The sequence below is a fragment of the Synchiropus splendidus genome, chromosome 13, assembly GCF_027744825.2.
Source record: "Synchiropus splendidus isolate RoL2022-P1 chromosome 13, RoL_Sspl_1.0, whole genome shotgun sequence".
Classification (NCBI taxonomy): Eukaryota; Metazoa; Chordata; class Actinopteri; order Syngnathiformes; family Callionymidae; genus Synchiropus; species Synchiropus splendidus.
The window spans coordinates 15,574,005-15,595,015 of NC_071346.1; the positions used below are offsets into that span (position 1 = coordinate 15,574,005).

The window sequence follows — 21,011 nt, forward strand, 5'->3', positions numbered from 1 at the left end:
CACGCACGGAGAGAGACATTCATGTGGTCACTGCAGTGTAGATAAATCCATGAGACTGACAAATCACATGAACTGACCGTGAGACAATAGCTACTATCATCATCACCTCATCCAGCAGTGAATGGATGGACTCTTCTTTTGCATTCTGACATTTCTCTACTGTATATGTAACATGGAACCCCTGGGTACAGTGGCCCTTTCAGTATCTTCCATGAGCATGGCATGTAACTTTTTCCCAAGCAAATGGATTGGTGTTCAGACCCCCAGCATCCCAGAATAAATGTCGAATATGTGTGTAGATACACTCACCGTACAAGACAAACCTGGGCATATACTCAGACTGAAATAAAGCATATACCTTTCCTGGGCTCTTCTGTGTAGCACATTTCTTCACCATGCCCCTGCTTGTCATTTGTTTCCAAGAAATATGGAACGAAGAGGGAAAAGTGAATAATCTCTCCAATGCTGATATATTAAAAAGCTTTCATCATAATGTACAATGGATTGTCTTTGTACTAATGATGCTCGCCCTGCCAATGTATGTTTTCCCATGGCTGACAATAATGAGACCTGAGGCGGGCGCCGCAGTTTTTACACTTCTGTAGAGAGCCGGCTGTATACTGACAATGTTTTCCATTAATAGATAAAAAGCATTGTATGCATAAATTGGCAGTCGACGTCACCCAAACTCATAAAAAAATCCAAACACTGCTCCTTCTGTTTTTTATGCTTGGACACCTAATGGATACATAATTCAGTTTATGCAGCTCTTTCGGCTGGTCTGATCCCTCTTAGGCACCAGACACCATCCGATAGCCGCTTATGTCGTTGTCCTTGTGATGCCTTAAAGTTTTGGGAGCAGGCTGCAGGCGTGCCTTTATTTATTGCTCTACAAAACAGGCCTGACTGTGTGTCTGATGTCAGTCAACATAAATGTCTTCCATTCTGCTGGTCACATTGAAGGTCTTTCACTGCGAAGTCAAAGCATGAATTATAGCCGTTTTGTTGTTGTTGTTCAAGCTCTTTAACCCCAGACAGACTTCACTTGAAGTTATGAGAAACTTATTCATGGTTTGTGTTTATCCTCCAGAGAGTGTGACCAGGAGCCATCAAGTTATTTAGCGGTGCGCACACACACACACACACACACACACGCTTGCCATATTGCCATATCGCTTTCCCCAGTCTCTCACTCTCACTTAACTTAACCAACCAAAACGAATAGCCAACCTTAACCAGGACTCTGAACCAAACTAACGGCCATTTATAGTAAACTACTTTTACTCGCGTTTTAACCCTCTAAACCTTATGAGGACAGGCTGAAATGTCCTTAAAAAGCAAAAGGTGGCTTGTCAAGACGAGGTACTCACAAGTCTGGCAAAATATTGCCACACACACACATGCTCACACACGTTTGTATTAACCAGGACTCTTAACCAAACTTAACCTAATTGTAATGACTCAGATATTTTGACATTTTAATCCGTGAATTGAGGATTGGATTAGTGGGGTCCCGCCAAATGGTCCCCACAACGGCATGAGGTCCTCATAAGGAACGTGTTTTGTCAAGAATTGGTTCCCACAAGTGAGGATCAAGCAGGTATAAACACACTTAATGAGAGCAATAAATGGCAACAATTTACTTTAAGCATTCAGCAATAATACAACTGCTTTTATTTTGTCATTTCTCCGCCTTGTGTTTCTGGTTTTTGTGTGTGTATTTCTGTCCCCTCTTTTGTCTCCAGTTTCCTGAGCGAGGCGGCTGGCAGCGATCTTCTAATCAAGGCATGATGGATATCTACACCTTGGAGCCAGCTCGTGTCGCCAGATGGTTACTTTGCGTACCTATGGTAAACTGCACCACTGAGCGGTTTGTGTTATTTGGGCCTCGTGAGTTTCGTTTCAGAGTGCGTTTTCGTTGTCCATGTTAGCCAGGTTTGAGTTTAATTCGCCTGCTTTTCAGGTTTTGACCCTTCCCCTACGTGTTTGTCTTCCTTGCTGCACTTCTGGTGTCGACGTCCTCGGTTCTTCATTCCTGTTAGTGTATTATTTGTGTTTTCTGAATTAAATTCATTGTTAATACATACTCAAAACCTCTAACCCTTTGACCCTCCTAATACTTAACACACATTGTTACAAGTTGTCACGCATGATTATAAACATTCATGACATCTTCTTTACAGCTTTATAAATGCATTATGATGTCTCATGACTGCACTACCAAATGTGTTATCAATGATACCTTTAAATAAAGTGTAAAAAATGAATTAAAAAAGTTATAATAAAACATAAAAATAAGTGAAACTGAATGAATGCTTAATGCAAAGCAAATCCAGATGATGATTTAAATTATTTTTTAAATCTCATTGACACATAAACCTTTAGATTACATCAGATACATGTTTTATTTCTCTGAAAAAAAGCGTTCACAATAAAACCACCCTGTCGCCAGAGAATATACCACATACACACTGCGCCTTTCCGAAATAAATCCACTCACTTATTAATTTTTCCCTATAATTTATTTGCGTGCTGCTGAAAGTAGCATGAATGATGCTACGACAAGGGAAGGCTGTTTACAGGTGCCAGGAAATGCTGCATACATGGGAGTCCTGTTTGACACCACAGGGAGCTTCAGAAAATGTGATGAATCGCAAATTGTCGAGTGTTGCCTCATGAGTCAGCGTCCTCTGGGACAACAACGAGTTTGAATTGAGGGGGAGGAATATTGGCTCAGGAGCATCAAAAACCAGTTTTGTGTTCACGCCACAATACCTCCAGGCAAAACCAACCCCTCAGAAAGCATCCACCAGTTTACAGTGGACAGCAGATTCTATGACGATCTTTTGCATATCTATTTCCAATGAAAACTTACTTTGCGTGAGAGAAGACCTTGAGGCAGAAAAGGAATGGGCTGGTGACTCAAAAACGTCAGCGAAATCAAAGAAACCAGGAAGAAAAGCAGGTCCACAATCTCCTTGAGATCCAGGAAGGCTGGCCATCCGGGTCTGGATGCAAAAGGGAAAACAAAGAACAGCATTAAAGCTCAAAACTAAAAAAAAAACAACTAAATGTTCTCAATATTTAAGTGGTTTGACGTCAGGCACTTTATGAGCCCTTTGAAGGTTAACTCATATCCTGCCATCAGATTTCTGTGTATTCATCTCATCGTGTTTTTACATTGCTGCGTGGCTGACATCAGAGTTTGAAACATCTGTTCATAAAAATGTAATACCAACGTTTAAAGTGGAAAAGGAAAGATGAAAAATACGATTCATTATCCACTTATTTCCCATCCCTCTGAGGATAGTATGACCCAGGATGGTTAACCAAAATGGGATAGCTGAAGGAAACAAGTCCTTTTGCTTGCTACTCGTAGCATCTTATTTAGCTATTCATGGGAAATGACCTGAGCTATGTTCATACTGCAGATCAAACCCGGTAGTTTCAGTTGTGTAATATAAGCAGAGTTGGGTTTGATCAATACGATGCAATGATACACAAGGTGCTTACTCAGTCCTAAAACCAAATAGCCTATTCAGAATTGGCCAACAAAAGACTTTGCAATCTTTTGCAAAAAACTCACAAGTGGATGAAAAAAGACCATGCAACAACCAGGCATATTTAGTGGTGAAAACTGGACTTCCACTTGATTTTTTTTTCACTCATTTCACGGTACCTGAAAAAATCTGCCAACAGAACAAGCAGCAAATTTAAGATTGGATTTTCTTCAAAGATGTTCCTCCATCTTGCTTAAATGTCATTTAGAAGGTGAATGTATATTACATGAGGGATTACAAGTGGGATGAGATATTTTGAGTAAAAGTAAGACTTAGATTTTGAGTTTTTGCAGTGAACTACTTACATGAAATATTCGTTTTTTTGTTTGTTTTCTGTAAATATTTATCCTTTCTCATAAATTACTAAGACTTACTTTTTGTCCACTTCAGGCCACTGTAGAACAAGCTACGTGCACTACCTGCTTGAGATGAAATAAAAGAGGAATAAGAGGAGTCTGCGAAAGCCGCATGTCATAGTTCTGGTTTGCATTACTTAATTTCTTTCACTCTCTCGGGTGAAGCACTTGATCTGAATATCTTACATGCATGCAAATGATGCATTCATGAGTGTTGGAATGATGGGTGCAATGTGCTCAATATGATAGCAGGTTACTTCAATTCAAACTTTGAAAACATCCTGAAATCCACATTTTGCTTGCATGCAACATCACACAAAATGTTATGTTGCAAACAGACAAACCAGTGTGCTCTGACGAGAAGGTAGTTATTAGCAACCACACATTCACTACAAAGGTCAAACCACATGTATTGTATCTGTCAATATGCTTTTTTTTCGCCAACCCACTCCCACTCACTTCCATGGCGTGATATAGTGACGTTGGGAAAGTGGACTTTTGCATGATAAACTGACGTAAAAGGCAGCCTACTGCGTTAAATGTTACGCATAAGTGTTTCAGTGTACTGAGAGAATGGTGCCCTACCATAGCGTGGGCGACGGGGTGGCGTAGATCGTACATAGCACGGGTGGCATGGAGTATCATGCACAGCCGCATTGCCCATCATGGGTGGGAGAAAAACAAAACAAAACACATTTGACTTCCATATAACTCCATCGCCACATGCAGGGGAGTAGAAATGTGCAAGCGCAGGGAGCACTGCGGGGGACACTTAATGTCAGTTAGTGCTGTACTGAAAGTCACTATGACTAAAACGTACAGCCCTTTGATGGCCTTTCAATAGTAATCTGCCACACATTTAGACACCGAATAATTGGAGCCATCCCATAGTTTACTCTAACCCCAACTTCTGTCGCTGAATGTAGAAAGAATGGAGCACTTACGCCAGCCTGTCTTTTTTTTTGCCGATGTATCAACATGCAACGCTGAAGGCTACGGAGCCCCAAAGGGGACATGACCAAAAAAAAAAAAAAAAAAAAAGAGAAGTTTTGCAAGATCTCGCAAACGTATTGCGAGATATGGCAAAAATAGTAATGCGATATCTTGCAATACTAGTTTGAAGTATTACTTCCTGATCAAACCACCTTACCGATGGTGAGTCAGCATCCGTGGGAATGTTTCATTGAATTTTATTTCGAAATTGGACTAAATTTGAGGACATACAGCCCGTGCTTTGTCGCAAGCATGGTTTTGGTCATCCTCCATGACTATTCTACTTCTCGCAGCAGAATCAATACATTTAAACGGCGTGAGATGTTGCAAAAGTATTGCAGCGTCTGCTGGTAGTAGACAAAACCAACCGTTCCGTAGTTTACTTTCTTCTTTTATTTCACTCAAACACTGTGTAGTGGTCTCCAGAAAACAGAAACAATTGCAGCTCCGCGCTCTCCTCAACTCCCAAAAAACAGAACTCTCTCTGACCCCCAGCAGCATCTCGCTCCACCCTCACTCACCATTGAACTCTTAAAGGAGCAGTAGCATAAACTCAGACCGTCACAGTATTGCGAGATCTCGCAAAACTTCTCCCCTTAAGGGATTCGTAGAAGGCTTCCTTTTTCGTCAATATACGACGTAAAAGGCAACTTTCCCAACGCCAACATATGACGCCATTGGAGTGAGTGTGTTGCCACCACCTATTGAATTTGTCTGTGTGGACAAAAAGTAAAATCTGACTGAAATATCATTTGCTCATGATTAAAATTAAGTGATTTTAGTTTAGTTTTAGTTTTGATTTTAGTTTAGAAAGTCAGATGATCCCCGAGATAATCTGAAAATATCATTCTTGGTGTCGTCATGTAAGTATTACTACTGCAAACAGTAGACAGGGGCTAACAGTGTGAGAAAGAAGTTGTAGTTTCCCAGCGTGTCCGGACACAAAGCAGTAAGTAACACAGCCATGTTAATATCTGACAATGCTTGATCCTAAAGTTGACGTGGATTAACAGCTCTATTACAAAGACAAGGTCTGCGAGGCAACAGTGGGAGTCAAAACTTTGAAAGCTCTGTGGGGTACGGTGCTGCTGCGCTCTAATAAGCTACGCTGGAAATAACCTGTTTTAATTAGCAGAGTAACACATGGGCCCAGATGAGCATTTCCTGACACAAAAGTCGCACTTACCATACTTGGATTTGAGGGGAAGTTGCATCTTAATTGATGTGCACCTCAAATGAGCTCCAAAAGTCTTCCTGTGAAGATGATCCCCAGGTGCATTTTGGAATCACAGAAGGTGTTTGGCTTCTGGTGAGCGTCTCACTCCTGCATGGCAGCTCATGATGAATGCTTCATGTGGCTCCCAGTTAACCAAGTTCATATCGGAACACTCCCTGGAGCGTCGCCATCAATCAAAGTCTCTCGCCGGAGCTGTCACGCAATTTTTGTCATTCCTTGTGTGCGAGCGCCGCAACAATCTCAATATCCAGCCCACCTCATTTGCTCCCATTACAGAGGCGGATCAGGCTGTTACTTATTTCACCCCTGGGCAGTATTTTCTACATGCGCTCCACTCTCCAGTTCCCCTTCGCCACTTACTTATTCATCATAAACTCACAGAGAGGCTTCTTTGCTGACAGACACCAGATTCTTTTTTTTTTTTCTTCTTCTTCTTCTCCCGAACACAGAGGAGAAGAGGGCAGAGAGGGAGAAGACTCTGCTCACTAATGGGGGACATTGTCAGTGCAGATCCAGTCTCGCCTGGAGTCAGAGCAGATTTGCAGTGGCCAAAATGTGGCTGTGAGAGAATAAGATGGGTAAAAGGGAACTCATTTTTACTTTCATTAGCCAGCCTGTCCCTTTGGGCTCAAACGCACCTCCCTTGCCATCTCTCAGCCTCCGTCATCATTATTTCCTGTTGCACAAGCCTTCATCTTTCACTTTCATCTGCACTTTTCCCATCCTCTTCTCCTCCACAGCCCCAGCATCTCTCCATCCTTTCTCCCCTCTCTGGTCCCTTCCGCTCCGCTCTCCTTGCAGCCAATCACTGCTCCGCGAGGTGTGGCTTTGGAACAGGAGGGTGAGAGACACAGGGAGAGATGGAGAGAGGTGGGGCGCAACTGAAAAGAGACGTTTTCCTGGAGTCACTAGGAGAAGCGGCGGCGGTCTTGACAAGTGATGTCTGACGCTGGGAGACTCAACACATTGGGAATAAAAGACGGGAGACTATTCACGCGAGCGTGAGTGCGCACACTCGGGACATTGGCGCGCCTCCGTGAATTCTACAGGAGCGCGTAATAGCCCCACTGAGGACTCTTTGGGAGCAAAAGTGAGCGAGAAAGGAGCATCTCCCTTGGATTATTTCCTCCATCCGCCCTTTACAAACTTTCTCATCACCAACCGCCGCATTCCTTTTTGAATCCAGACCGTTTTGAACGGTGCGCAAAATCCACGCCGTAATGCGTCATGACGCGGATAAACAAACGGTTTAAAATAGTTTGAGAGTGTCAGGATTACTGAGGATGGAGGTGAAGCTGCCCGTGGGAAGATCCGAAGACTGACCGGAGCCCAGAGCAAGAGTGACGGGAGCTGGAAGAAAAAGGGACTTCCAACCGCCAATTCGTCTGTTTTAACGAGTCCGCAACACAATTCTAAACGGATACATCGGCTGAGATCGAGCTGCCTTCATACGGTAGGTGAGTTCTCTGCTTGTTTTTAGTGTAGAACTGCGCACGCAGTTTTCAAATATCCACAGAAATGCAAAGTACGTGAGTGTCGACTGGGGTGTGTTTTGCTCGTGTGGACTGCGTGCCGAGGTGCCTCGGCACTGGAGACAAGACGCAAGTAAGTGCTGGAAAGCGTCGCTGCTGCTTTCAGACATGTGTTCTGCGGCTCCATTCCCAGAACCTGGACTCGACCTGTCCTTCAACCAGTGTCCACGCAGCTTTGTCTCGGCTGTCACCTTTCCTCCATGAACCTTAGGAGGTTGATCTATCACACTGAACACAGTGACGCAATAGATCACCAAATCTGTCAACCTTGCAAGCTCAGTGTTCACCTGCCATTTACTTTGACACCTCGGAATGGTGTCGGAAGAAGTCCACGGCACTCAGGGTCTTGCAAGCTAAGCATGGAACGCGCACGATAAATATATAAATAATGAATCAACACATAAAAAAACCAAAATTTGAAATAATACATTTGAGTCATGCAGCTGGATAAATTGACGACAAAACGTTTGTTTGAATTTGTAAATGTTTTTTTTTATAAAATAAATAAATAAATAAATAAAAAACAACATATATATTGTTGTACTCATTAAAGTGAAGATGGATAGTACAAAGTTCTTTGAGTAATCCTTACACTGATACACTGATGTTTACATTTATATCTATTATCAGAATGAAAGACAAGAAAAAGAAAAAGCTTTTTATGCTCTTAGAAAGCAGATTTTAATTTTAATGTTAATACTGAGTGATAATTCAATATTTCAATATGTTTTATGCTATTTTCTTTTGCACTTGGAACAGTTTGATGAGCAGAAGTTCTCGCGTTCTAAATCAGACCTTCAGGTGTATGTCACCTGTGCACGCTGCATTCCGGCCTTGGAGGAAGATAAGAAAAAAAAAAAAGAAAGTGGACATTGATGAGACTGTGATGAGGTGTTGAAGGGCTCTAACATTCATGACCAAATTGACAGTGCTGAAGAGTGCAGACCGAGCGTCATATAGATGCTGGATCAAGTGGGAGTTTGAAAGGCTGAGCAACAAATCTCGCTTTAGTTCCAACTGCGTGCGTCACCACCAAGACCGAGGATAGCTAGGCACAGAGCGCTCAGATCTGAAAGAGAACGAACTAAAAGGGTTTGGTGGTTGACTGCGACAGAATGTGAGCATGATCAAAAATCGTGCTGCACGGGCCAAGCTGTCCGTCTTTATGCTCCTCATTATGTCGGATATCTTTCATTCTGTCTGTGTGACAACTAACCACTTTTTCTTTATGAAAATGATCCGTCTTCTTGAGTGGCAGTGTGCAACCTCGACCAATCAGCGAGATGTGGGGAGATTGATGAGATTGTTACACATTTGCATGTCGAAAACTTGAACAAATTCTGGTCCGAACTGTCTCGTGGAATATTGGGGTCGCATCAGAGCTTTCACTCCTATGTTTGTTAACTGAATTGCATACTTTTATTCACTAGTCCATTCTACAAAATTAGATCATGTCAAAAAAGTATAGTTGCATTTTGACATTTTGTCACAATTTGGGCTGCAACTAACTATTGTTTTTATGTGGGTTATGAACATCCCCACATGTTTGAATATAGTGTGAAATAAATGCAGAGAACATCTTTTATTTATGGGTAATATTTCAAATGTATATATTATATACAATATTGTGTGTCCTTTGTTGAATGGTCCCATACTTTTCACGTTTTGACAACACAATGGCCCCGTAGCCTCAGCTTACTCCGGAGAGAGCACTGATGTCATGACTGGTCAACTCTTGAATTCGTTGGCTACCAATTTAATAGTTGAATATAGTTGATCATGCTGACTAGTTGTTACTATGAGTAGAATTAACAACATATCTAAGAATCAGAAGTGAAACTGAAGTTTATGTTTGTTTTTTTCACAGAAACTAAATAGATAGCTTGAACATACCGCCGCTTGTTGCTCTGTGTCGGTTGGTTTGGACTGAAACAACAGAACCTAGGGGAAGGGTTGGAGCCCACGCCCTCATATTCTGAATATTGAAAAAGAATATAGTGTCAAAATTCATATTAAAGCATATATTTAAATATGAAATGATCCTCAAATGCTATGTTTTTGTTTATAGAGTGTGAAATAAATTCACTTTTTCACTCTTCATTTTCATTGCTTTGACACACTGCAAAGATGCATTCATTTATAGACAGTATATCACTTTTCAAAGGCTTCTATTCCTCAGTTCCTCTCAGTTTTAGTGGACAGAGTGCCATCTAGCAGCATGAATTCAGCGCAGCAAAGGTGGAGCATGGGAGGAAGAAGAGCAGCGGAACAAAATAAAAGCCACCTTTACCCTTCAAAAATACAGTTCAAAAAGTGTTTGTTCAGTGGGTTAGACCTTTAAACTTGTCCACATGGGAGCAAAATGTGTCTCATGATCAAACTCTAGTGTGGCACATTCAGTTCAGTGGCTGATGGAATGCAACAACGACGGATGTAGTCGGGATTGAGGAATGGCACCACATAGAAATATGTATTTTCAGTTCAAACCACTAGGACTGTGACTTCACATGAGCAAAAAGTTTGGAATTGTATTCAATGTATCTTAAAATTCAAGCTAAACCAAGACCTTCTCGGCTAAAATAGGGTAAATAAAGTAAAAATAAGACAAAAAAGTGCAACTAACATTTTGATGATTCTCGACCAAAGTAGCTTGTGAATAAATTGCGGTTTGAAAATTGGACTTACCAGTTCCTTTATTCAAGTCGTACTCAACTTCACAGTGTGCAAAGTGAATACTCTTCAATAAGCATTTCTTTCAATCACCGTGAAAGAAGACGTTCTCAAATCGACCACAAATGTTTACTGACTTCATTTGTAGTCCGCCTACTCCGCCGAAATATATTCTTTGTTTTGCTGAGAAAGTCAAGAACACAGAAAACCCACACAATCCAGATTCCGCCCATGAAGATTTGTCTTTTAAAAATAAGGAATCAAACCGTGTAGATGCTTTTGTTAAAAACACAAAGCAAACGCACGCATACTCTCCACGTGCACACTCTCCATGCGCACACTCAGGTTTGCCTCCAAGCATAGAAAGGTAATTACAGAAGATTATAAGTAATTTACAAACAGCACCAGTAAAATATGAGATTCTGCTCCCACATCATGATGATAAACCAGCTGTCTGTATCTTTTCCCTGTCTCCAGGCTGATCATCAAGGCCATGCATATGCGCTAATACAGCTTCTGACCTTTGGCCTCTCTTAGAAGCGATATAAGAACTGCAGCCTGTTCCATTGTTGTTCGCCTTGTGAGTCACTCAGCAGGAAAATGAATCAGCTGAGTGCCTGTTTGTGAGTTTAAGTACTGAGGCTGCATTCTGTTCACAGGCTGCTGGGTGTATATCATATTGCGTCCTCGGAACAGCAAGGACAAGAGCGACTGAAAACATTGCCTTCTCCAAGATTGATCTCTAATTGAATAGTCAGAATGTCTGTTAGAATTTCAATCCTTGCCCCCGTAATGTTGTTTTCCTCGGCAGTTAGATACGGATGTAACCATAGCAACCATGCATGTGTTTGAATGTACAGCAAAAGCCTGATACTAGCCAGATACACGCTTAGTCAACTAATAATAAAATAAAACCAAAATTAATTTATATTAAAATGAACCAAAAATATGCCTTTTGAAGAGGCTTGTACAAAAAAAAAATTCTTCCAATGGTGATTTGAATATTGATGAGTAGCTGGATTAAATTTGGAATATTTCTTTTGTTTGTTTGTGATGTTTTAGAGAATTATACCAGCGGCGCTGTCCATTTATATCCGTGACAGTGATGTCTGTTGGATGGGATGTCAATGTTGATATGTCACTGAAGTAGTTGTCCAAATCCAAGCATTATAGAAGTGAACACCATCTCCATGCCTCTGAAAATGCTACTGTTTCATGAAACCTATTACTTCATCACCGAAGTGCATTATTATTATGATTCTTCTTCTTCTTCTTATTATTATTATTACTCACAGTACTACTCATAGTAGTCGTAGTAGTAGTAGTTTTTGATTATGTCAACAAACAAATTAGTGAGTGAGGAGGCAGCAGTGCTAATGTTTCCAAATATTGGTTGAAGTTTGCTGCATTATCCAAATTTTCTTTTGTTATAAAAATTGTAGTTATGTAGTTATTTTAATAATGTTAATAATGTTATTTAAAAAGAAGCCTGATGATGGCTCGCTTCAGGTGACAAGCCACAATATTTTAACGCTCATTTAGGTTTAAATTTTTTTTTTTTAAAGTCTCTTACTGTGCCAAAGCTTTAAAACAAATTTACAAAAAAAAAAAGAACTTTTTTGTGTACTATTACACCCTGTTACAGTGATTATGACGACTATACGATCGTCTGCTTGGTTATTACAACCGTGGGTCTTAGATTTTCCTGGAATGCCATTGTTGCATGTGAATTCAGCAAGGTTTAAGGCATTAGTGGTGTGACAAAATCACGATACTTGATTCCACAAGATTGTATTGATACTTGTTTTTTACATAATAGTGCGATATTGTCTTTGATATTGTCCCGTTTAATACATTTAGTTTTTGCACACTGGAGTTACCTTGTCGATCAAGGGACCGATTCATTCCTCTGTAAGAGTTTAACTGAAAGTCTGGACTGACATAAAAGTTCATTTGTTTTGACACACATCATATTTTATTGCATTATCTGATTTCCCCCCTAAAAATGATGGTTCATAGCACATTATATTGCTGAACGTGCAGTGTCGCAATATACTGCAATGTGTCGTATAACCTCTTCTGTATCGTGATACGTGCCGTATCGCAAGATAACTGCAGGTACACAGCTCTATAAGGCTAAATGAATCTCATGAACATGCATTTGACAGTTCTGCTTCAATACGTTTGAAGGTGGATTTGATGGTATAGTATTTTTCATGTGATACAAGCGCCTTGGCTGATGTGCATTCCGACATCAATCTGCGGCTAACTTTGGCTAAAAATAATCCAAAAATGAATTGTACAGAGGGAAAACTATGGTATGTGTAGATCGGTATGTCAGCGTCATGGTAAATGATAGACTAACATGAAAATGTACTAAGCTAATAAATGCCGTAAAAACACCTTTGTAGATAATACATTTAACTATAGCAATTCCAGGCAAGTTACATTCATCAATATTTTAAAACTGACCATGAAAAAAACGATTTAAATATATTCTGAATCACATTTATAGTCGTGATAATACACTTCTGGCTTTTTTAATGTTTTATTAATTCAGTTTCCTCCAGTCAAACTGTGGTTCGGAGTTAATTAAAAACACAGCAGCAAGGACTCAGTTAAGCTTTTAATACCCCAGATATGGATTGTTACACATCTGAGCATGTGTGTTGCTGTGAAAGTGCAATGCACCGCTTGAGTAATTGATTATTGATTCGTGGAGGTCAAATATTTTTATATGAAAATAGATTTATACGGTGTGCTTTAGGTCTCTGATGCGGCCAATGAAATCCTCAGATGAAATTCAGTATTTTTACATTTCAAATGGAATCTGTGTTGCTGGGGAGAACAACTATAGATTGAACTGCAGTTGTAAAATGACTTGAACCAAAATAAATCGTTTTAGCTTTAACTTGCCTCAGTATATCAGATGCTTTTTCATTTTAGATTAACATTTTACGAGTTACTTCTGAACGCACACTATAGAAATGAAATGCTGACCCATATTTGAAGGTGGAGTGATGGTAACTTTACCTCCATGGTCTCCGTGGACAGTGAAATAGGTGGCAAAGGATGTATAACCAATGAGACAGAAGAGTTGTGCTTCAATGAAAGACTGACTTTGTTGTACTGCGCGAGAAGGTTGAGAAATTTTGGATGGCTTGATCAGGACTGGAGCAAAGCCGAGAAGCGCTTGTGTCAAACTGCTTTGACTCTTCTGGCAGCCTTGGCCTCAGTATTCCAGCTGATGGTGCTTACTGTTCATTTTCCATTCCACCTGATGAAGAGTGGCGCTTCAGAGCTTTGAGTGCTCCCCCTTGTCCTTTATATCTCATCATTTGAGTGTCTAAGGCATTGTACGTGCCTTAACTCCTCTTTGATATGATATGGATATGCATCATTGTCTATTCAGATGACTATTCAGTGGCTACATGGTTATGAGGATGCGTTTGACCTAAGGTCAGGCTGAGCACTAGAAAGTTTGTCCTGAGGGTTTTAGCTTCTTCTGAACCATTATCATGTTTAAACAATGATGTCAATCATGAGTCCAGATTTGATATTCTATGTTATTATTAATGGACCGCAACACATTTTGAATACCATGTTCATTTCTAAGCTTGAAACATCTATAATGTTGCATGAGCAAGTTCATTCTAAAAGGTGGACTCACCTTGTGGTAAGGTGTGTTGACTGAGCTTCAGCTTTCAACGTGGCTATGTAAAAAAAATTGTGCTGGGCAAGGATTATTATTATTTTTTATTATTTTATTATTTTAGAAACCATGATTAACTGTATTTAAAAAAAAATGGAATGTGTGACTTGAATTGATTTTTTTTCCATTTAAAAACATGCCAAAAACCACAATGATCATGATGCACAATATGTTATCCACGTGTTTCCAATTTGTTTTAATACGTTGGATCACGTGAGATTTCAACTTTAAAAAAAAGACATCTCTAATTTAAGCAGCGCGCCATCATCATTTACATCTTATTGTAAAAACTTCCCTTTGAAAACTGTGTCAACGTGTGGTTAAATTATCGTCCACATTTTTTATGTGAACCTGCACTGACACTTATTGTATGCTTTTACTTATCCTTCTCTGTGCCGTCCTTTGACCTGAAAGTGCACCATTTACACCTGGCTGTCCATCTATCAGTCAATTCAATAAACTTATGTTTCTATTTCTGCTAACAACGTGTTAATTCTTTCCAGCCGTCCTAGCAGAGGTGACCTATAAATCACTGCCGGAGGCGGCGGCTGCTGCACTGAGCTTTCAGAACTTAACCGCCAGCAGATCCAGATTTCTCTTCATCCTTCTGGTTTTCTTTTGTACATGCTATTGAAGCACCAGCTCAAGGGCAGGCGTTTTTTGCCAACCTTCGAGAAGAGCTCACCACCATTGTCTTGTTAAAGCATGGCACCGACGAAAAATGAAGGGAGCATCAATGTAGCTTTGCGTTTGCTGCCAGTTCCACCATAAATCCGAATATTCAAGTGTGTGGATGTTCTTAAGGAGAAGCCCAATGTTACCATCTGTTCCAGGAGTAAGATTGAATGGGTGAGAACGCACCATTGTGCTCGAGATGCAATTTAATCCGAAGCTGAGCCTTTATAAAGCTGTGCTTCTATTTCAATGTGCTCAAATGAGACTGAATATGTCTGGAATAGCAAAGGTGGGCTTCAAGATCTATACTACATATATATATATATATATATATATATATATATATATACACCCCATTTGTTGAACAGACAAATCTGCAGTCAGGGAGTGTTGTTTTAGGACCAGTTTACATGGTGCAGACTGACTGGATACTTTTGGATACTGTTTACATGTCAACTAGACGCAGATCCTGCTGTGCATTTATCACACCATCAACAATGCCTTCTGACATAAGCCTTGATCTTCTCCTGAAACCTTCTTTTCCTCATCCATGCTCAACTTTTGAACACCGCTCGCAGTCGGCGCGTTACAGATCTGTCTTTGAATGTGCCTTTGAATGACAGAAATGCAATTGATGGGCACTGTGTGTCTTCAAGTCTGGATCAGAGTCACAGACAGACCAGGCTTTTTTTGGCGAAGCCAGTCAGCATGCCATCTGTTTCAGTCGAATTATAAACCGACCAGTCCGCGTCAGTCCCATTCCACTCCACCGCCGTGCTGCTTCCAGGTTCCGGTGGAAACAGACCCGTCTTGGCCACAAGACGCCAAGTCTTCACCCAAAACAACCTGAAGCGGCCATTATTGTTGGCTCTGTTTAAACGCAGTTTTAGTCGGCGTAAATTTTCGCTGTGTAAATGCATCCTAATTCAGCAAAAACATTGGGTGTTAACAGCGTCTACTTTAAATCCTGGAGAGAGGCATGAGTTATATTTTTGGTAGGTCGGAAATCTTCTATTTTCATGATGCACAAACTTCAACTGACAATTGGACAAGGTACCTTAAAAACTTCAAACTAAAAAGAAGAAAATTACCTGTAAGCAATGACTAGTGATTCTCCCACAAAAGTGTTTCCTACTCAAAAGTCTTAAAAAAAAAACTTTGGATAATAATGATGGATTAAAACCTGTTTAATGAAATGCTACTGGAACAAAGCCCTGTATTTTGTATCTGATTAAGCCAGGGGTCTGAACTCCACTAATCCGTGGTAACTGCATTCTATTAAAAATAAGTCCAAGAAAGGCTGGTAAAAGAGATGAAAATATATCAGCTTCAAATTGGCTGATTTATTAAAATAATCAGCCAGTATGTTTCAGTATCTCAAGACTGAGTATGACAATGACATTCTCAGCTGGGAGAAGTGGCACAGGTTAAGGTTTCATGAAACAGTGTCCTGATCTTCAGAGGCCACCAGATGGCACTGTCTGCTGTAAGATATTTGGACTTGAACAACTAACTCAGTTCGCCATCTAGTGGCCTCTGACTATAGAGACACAACTCCATCAACCCTTCATGATACCTCTTCTGCATGGTGACGGTGGCACATGAGCACAAGTCATGCGCGTCACACCATGGCAGTCACATTGATAAACTTTGGAATGTGGAATATGGCTTTTCAATCATTGTTTAATCCTGAGTTTCTACATTACATTACATCTACGTTGTCTTGCGCAGCTCCTTATGAGTCTCATGCTCACTGTTTTGTGTGCATATGCTAGCAAGACGAAGAGGCGACAAAGAACATTTCGCTGAGGTCAACGAAATGTATTCACATGAATTATTGTTTACATTTTAAAGTTAGGCTTTTTTTTTTCAAACTGATGCTTTTATCCTTGACGGGACACTGAAAAAAATGTCCCAACGAATGAAAAGACGAAAATGTCAATGGACAACTTTAGAACTTGCCGAATTCATAAGAAGCCTTTACTCAAAACTGTTCTTCCATTAATTTCATTTAAATGTCTGAAACACTCCTCTTTTGCAGAAATATTGCATTCTTTATTTAGACCCATGTTTAAGTGATGCTTATTCCAAAACCTCTTGTCAGCCGCAGCAAATCGGAGAGGACACAGCTCTTTCTCTCTCAGTGCATTATTGAACGTTTCTGCACTTTGAAGAGTGTGAATCACATTTGTTAACCTTCTCATCCGCCCCTTTATTTCCTGCTACTGGTTTCAAAAGGATTGTTTTTGACATGGTTTGTATTTATTTATTTATTTTGCCATATTTCGGTTGCCGTTTCTCAGTATAAAATGAGGATTTTGAAATATAGAATCATCAGAAGGGATCAACTTTGCCCCGAATAACTTATATTTTCTTCGACTTTAGCAAAGTTTATTGTCGTTTATTGTGAAGGACATCAACTGCAGCGGAGGGAAATGCTAACAATATGTAAGTGTCTGTTAAGACTGTCATGTATTTCCATTTTCCATTTCAAACGTCAACACATCCCACATTGTATCTTGCATTTTGTTCACAGTCCGTCCTGCTTCCAATTACCAATATGCCAAAACATGGTGATGGAATGCCTCATAATATTTAGGTCAAGCCTCTACTGCGAGAATGTCAGCTCCTGTGGAGTGTACCAGGTCTGCAAATAAGTTGGGAAGTGAGTGAACCAGTGACATGAGCTGCATGGAGACGGGTTGATCACAGGGGACTGCAATTAAGCACAGTTGGTGGTGCACATCCAGTCGTGACTTGTGAGTGGATGGAACTCCAACCCTTCCAGTTTGGCCTTGAATACATCAAAGGAATTACAGATGTATAGCATTTAGTCTACATGGACGCATAGTTAGCAAATATTGACTCATCATAAATACACATTAAAACCCTGTCAACGGCTCACTGGCATGTCACGGTGAAAACTGCAACATTATGTTTGTTGGTTCAAGGAAAGACGTGGATGCAAGCAGCATCATCGATACAGTTATGATCAAATCCAAATTCCTTATATAAAATAAACAAAATACTAATACTAAATACTGATGAATAATTTTAAATATACCTTTTTGTTACCTAATATTTTCCGAAATATTTGAACTATTACTTTCGTTTCAGTCATTTGATGCATTTTGTTTAATATAACACTATCAGTAACAAATAATTCCAATTTGAATTTGTTCACTAGCTCAATTAATGAATCTTCTTTGCGTCCAGATGAATTGAAACTCCTCAAATTGATTTAAAGTCGAGCTGTTAATGAAGCTATTCCAATGCTGCAGTGGTGATTTACTGACCTACTTAGCAGCTTCCTAAAATCTTGTGCCAGCCCTGTTATATCTCCATGGTTTGTTCTTAAGTCGAAGTCAGAGGAGGGTCGTGTTCGGTCACGATGGCCGCACTTAACATTCACACTGCTCTGCATCATTCAGAAATAAGATTCCTCCCCGACTGAAGTGTAAATCAAGGCGAACGACAGAGATTCTACTTGGTATATATTTCCCAGTAGATGCGGGAAGCAGGAATCTGGCTAGACCAGGCCTGTTGCTTTAAAGTGGAATGAGTGTGCTCTTATTAAAAAACCATCAGACAGCTATATGAGATGTACAGACTGTCCCCGATAACTGGGCAGATGTGGGAGTAGTGTTCCCGGAGTGTGAAGACTGCTGCCTCCATGTCACATCATGTCACTCCAGATGTGGTGAGATAAATGATTTTATTCCAAAGCCTGGAGTGAACTCGTGGAAGTACCGGAAGATTGAACTTCAATAGCTTCAAGAGCAATCCTCCGAACTCAACCCGTTCCAAGAAAATTTACATCTCATGTGTAGCATGAAAGAAGCGCCATCCCATAGCTAACCTAAGCCCTACCTCCGTCTCATACACGACACGCTGCTCACGGCGTCAGGATATGCGGCGAAAGCGCTTCAATTGGAAGCCTATTGCATCAACACGCCTTTGAATGACAGAAATGCAATTGATGGGCACTGTGTGTCTTCAAGTCTGGATCAGAGTCACAGACAGACCAGGGTTTTTTTTGGCGAAGCCAGTCAGCATGCCATCTGTTTCAGTCGAATTATAAACCGACCAGTCCGCGTCAGTCCCATTCCACTCCACCGCCGTGCTGCTTCCAGGTTCCAGTGGAAACAGACCCGTCTTGGCCAAATCTTCACCCAAAACAACCTGAAGCGGCTCTGTTTAAACGCAGTTTTAAAAGACATAAATGTGTAAATGTATCCTAATTCAGCAAAAACTTTGGGTGTTAACAGCGTCTACTTTAAATCCTGGAGAGAAGCAAGAGTTATATTTTTGGTATGTCGGAAATCTTCTATTTTCATGATGCACAAACTTCAACTGACAATTGGACAAGGTACCTTAAAAACTAAAAAGAAGAAAATTACCAGTAAGCAATGACTAGTGATTCTCCCACAAAAAGTGTTTCCTATTCAAAAGTCTTGAAGCGAAAGCGCTTCAATTGGAAGCCTATTGCATCAACACGCAACGCTAAAGCGATGTTAAAGGATGCCTCAGACTCTTCTATTGTAGGAAGATATGTTTGTTTCACTGCAATATTTGATCCCAAATCATATCTGTTAATGTCAAACTAGAACCAACCATATAGAGAGAGGACGTGTCTATCTGAAACGCAACGTACAGTTCAATTATTATTGCAACTTCCATGACCAAAGGATCATATTCGGTCACGGCAAAACATTATTTCAGAGCTCTGTCAGATATGACAAATAGCTGCCTCTCTTTCAACAGCCATGAAGTATGTGCTTACGATTCAGTGAGTATAATTTGGTGGGGTTACAAATTGTATCTTAGCATGCAATAAAATATTTTTTTCTGAGCATATTTCATTATATTTCCTCTGCTTATTGACAAATTGAATTTTGATTTGACTTATTTTTTTAAGATTAGTTGTGGTGTTGTGAAATAAATGACAAAAAAAAAAAAATTCTAGATGACAAAGAACCTTGAAATTAACTTGAATATGTGGTTGCATGTTTATCTTGCTGGAGTTGCTGTCAACACTGAGTCGGGTGTTCTCACAGAGAAATTTATTCCAACTGAATTTATCAAAGAAATGCCTTCCTTTATTTCTCCCGTCAAAATGGAGCCCACATCGCCGGTGCCGTTCTCCAGCTCAAATCCCTCAAATAGACTTCCTCACCAGAGGGTAAAATAAAGTCTGAAATATAAAGTGTTTTAGCTCCAACGTTGCATAACGCTCATCTCGGTGTTGCAATCACGTTGTCTTTGTTGCTCATGCATCTGCTGAGATCAAGCGTTTTCCCCTTGACTCTTACATTATTTATGAATATTGATCAAGCTCAGAAGGAGGAAGGCAGAATGTGAACATCTCTTACCATTTCTCGTGATTAGTTTTGTGAAATCAGATTTGCATGAGCTGCTTTCTAAAATGAAGCGCATGAGGAAATTTCCTGTTTGGGCGATCCAGTCACAACAGTGTTTGCAGCGAGAGTGGAGGCTATTTGTCTCCATGACTCATGAATTAAAGATGTCATCAGACATGCAAACGCATGCAGGCAATTTTGGAGGATTTCACTTTGCTGGAACAATGTTGTTCTTTTTTTTTTTCTAAACAGTTGTGGCAATTAAATGAAAATTCCCACAGTCATGGTGGTGTAAGTGTAAATCCAAATACCTGCAGATGTAACTCATTTGTTTTCAAGTTTTGATCCAGTTTGTGTGAAAAATGGTGATAAGAACCAAAGCCGAGAAAGTCTTTAGCAGGGAACAGATGAAATGTGCTTGGTGACCCGCTGACTTCTGTTGGGACAGAACTGTGAGCTGTGTAAGCTTGGACTGTGAATCCTCACTGGTGTGCAGACTGAATTGTAACAATGGCAGACAGGTAATAATGGCAGAAATCTTCTTGTGTGGGGACAGATTAAAATTCTTTTTTTGAAATTTGAAAATCCGTATTTGTGTGGCCCCATTGCGTCACTTTGTCTCACATAAACACCTTCATCAGTGAGTGAGTATTCAGAATATCACACAATCAAATTTACTTGCTTGCTCTCTGTTGTGCTCCTACTACGTAACAATAGCCTCCCTTATCTCCTAGATTGGGGATTGGGGGTTACAAACACTTAATTCCCAAATTTTCAATGGGAATACGGCCACAAATGTTGCTCAGATTTAAATAGCATATTAAAATGTATATTGTAGAACCACATGAATTTTGATGCCTGTTATGTTAAACTCTTTTACTCACGCACACTGCTCAACTCAGCTTGCTACATGGCA

At 40.2% G+C, this 21,011-nt stretch overlaps 1 protein-coding gene across 2 annotated transcripts in view; it reads left to right on the top strand.

The window, feature by feature from the left end:
- Positions 1-7,033: 7,033 nt before the first annotated feature.
- The window catches only part of brinp2 (bone morphogenetic protein/retinoic acid inducible neural-specific 2), a 172,170-nt gene continuing 158,192 nt past the window's right edge, over positions 7,034-21,011 (top strand). Inside the window, exon 1 of one of the 2 annotated variants that reach the window (XM_053883064.1) lies at positions 7,034-7,603. The gene's annotated coding sequence lies outside the window, so the exon portion shown is untranslated. The remainder of the gene's footprint in view (positions 7,604-21,011) is intronic. The other variant, XM_053883063.1, reaches the window with a different exon arrangement.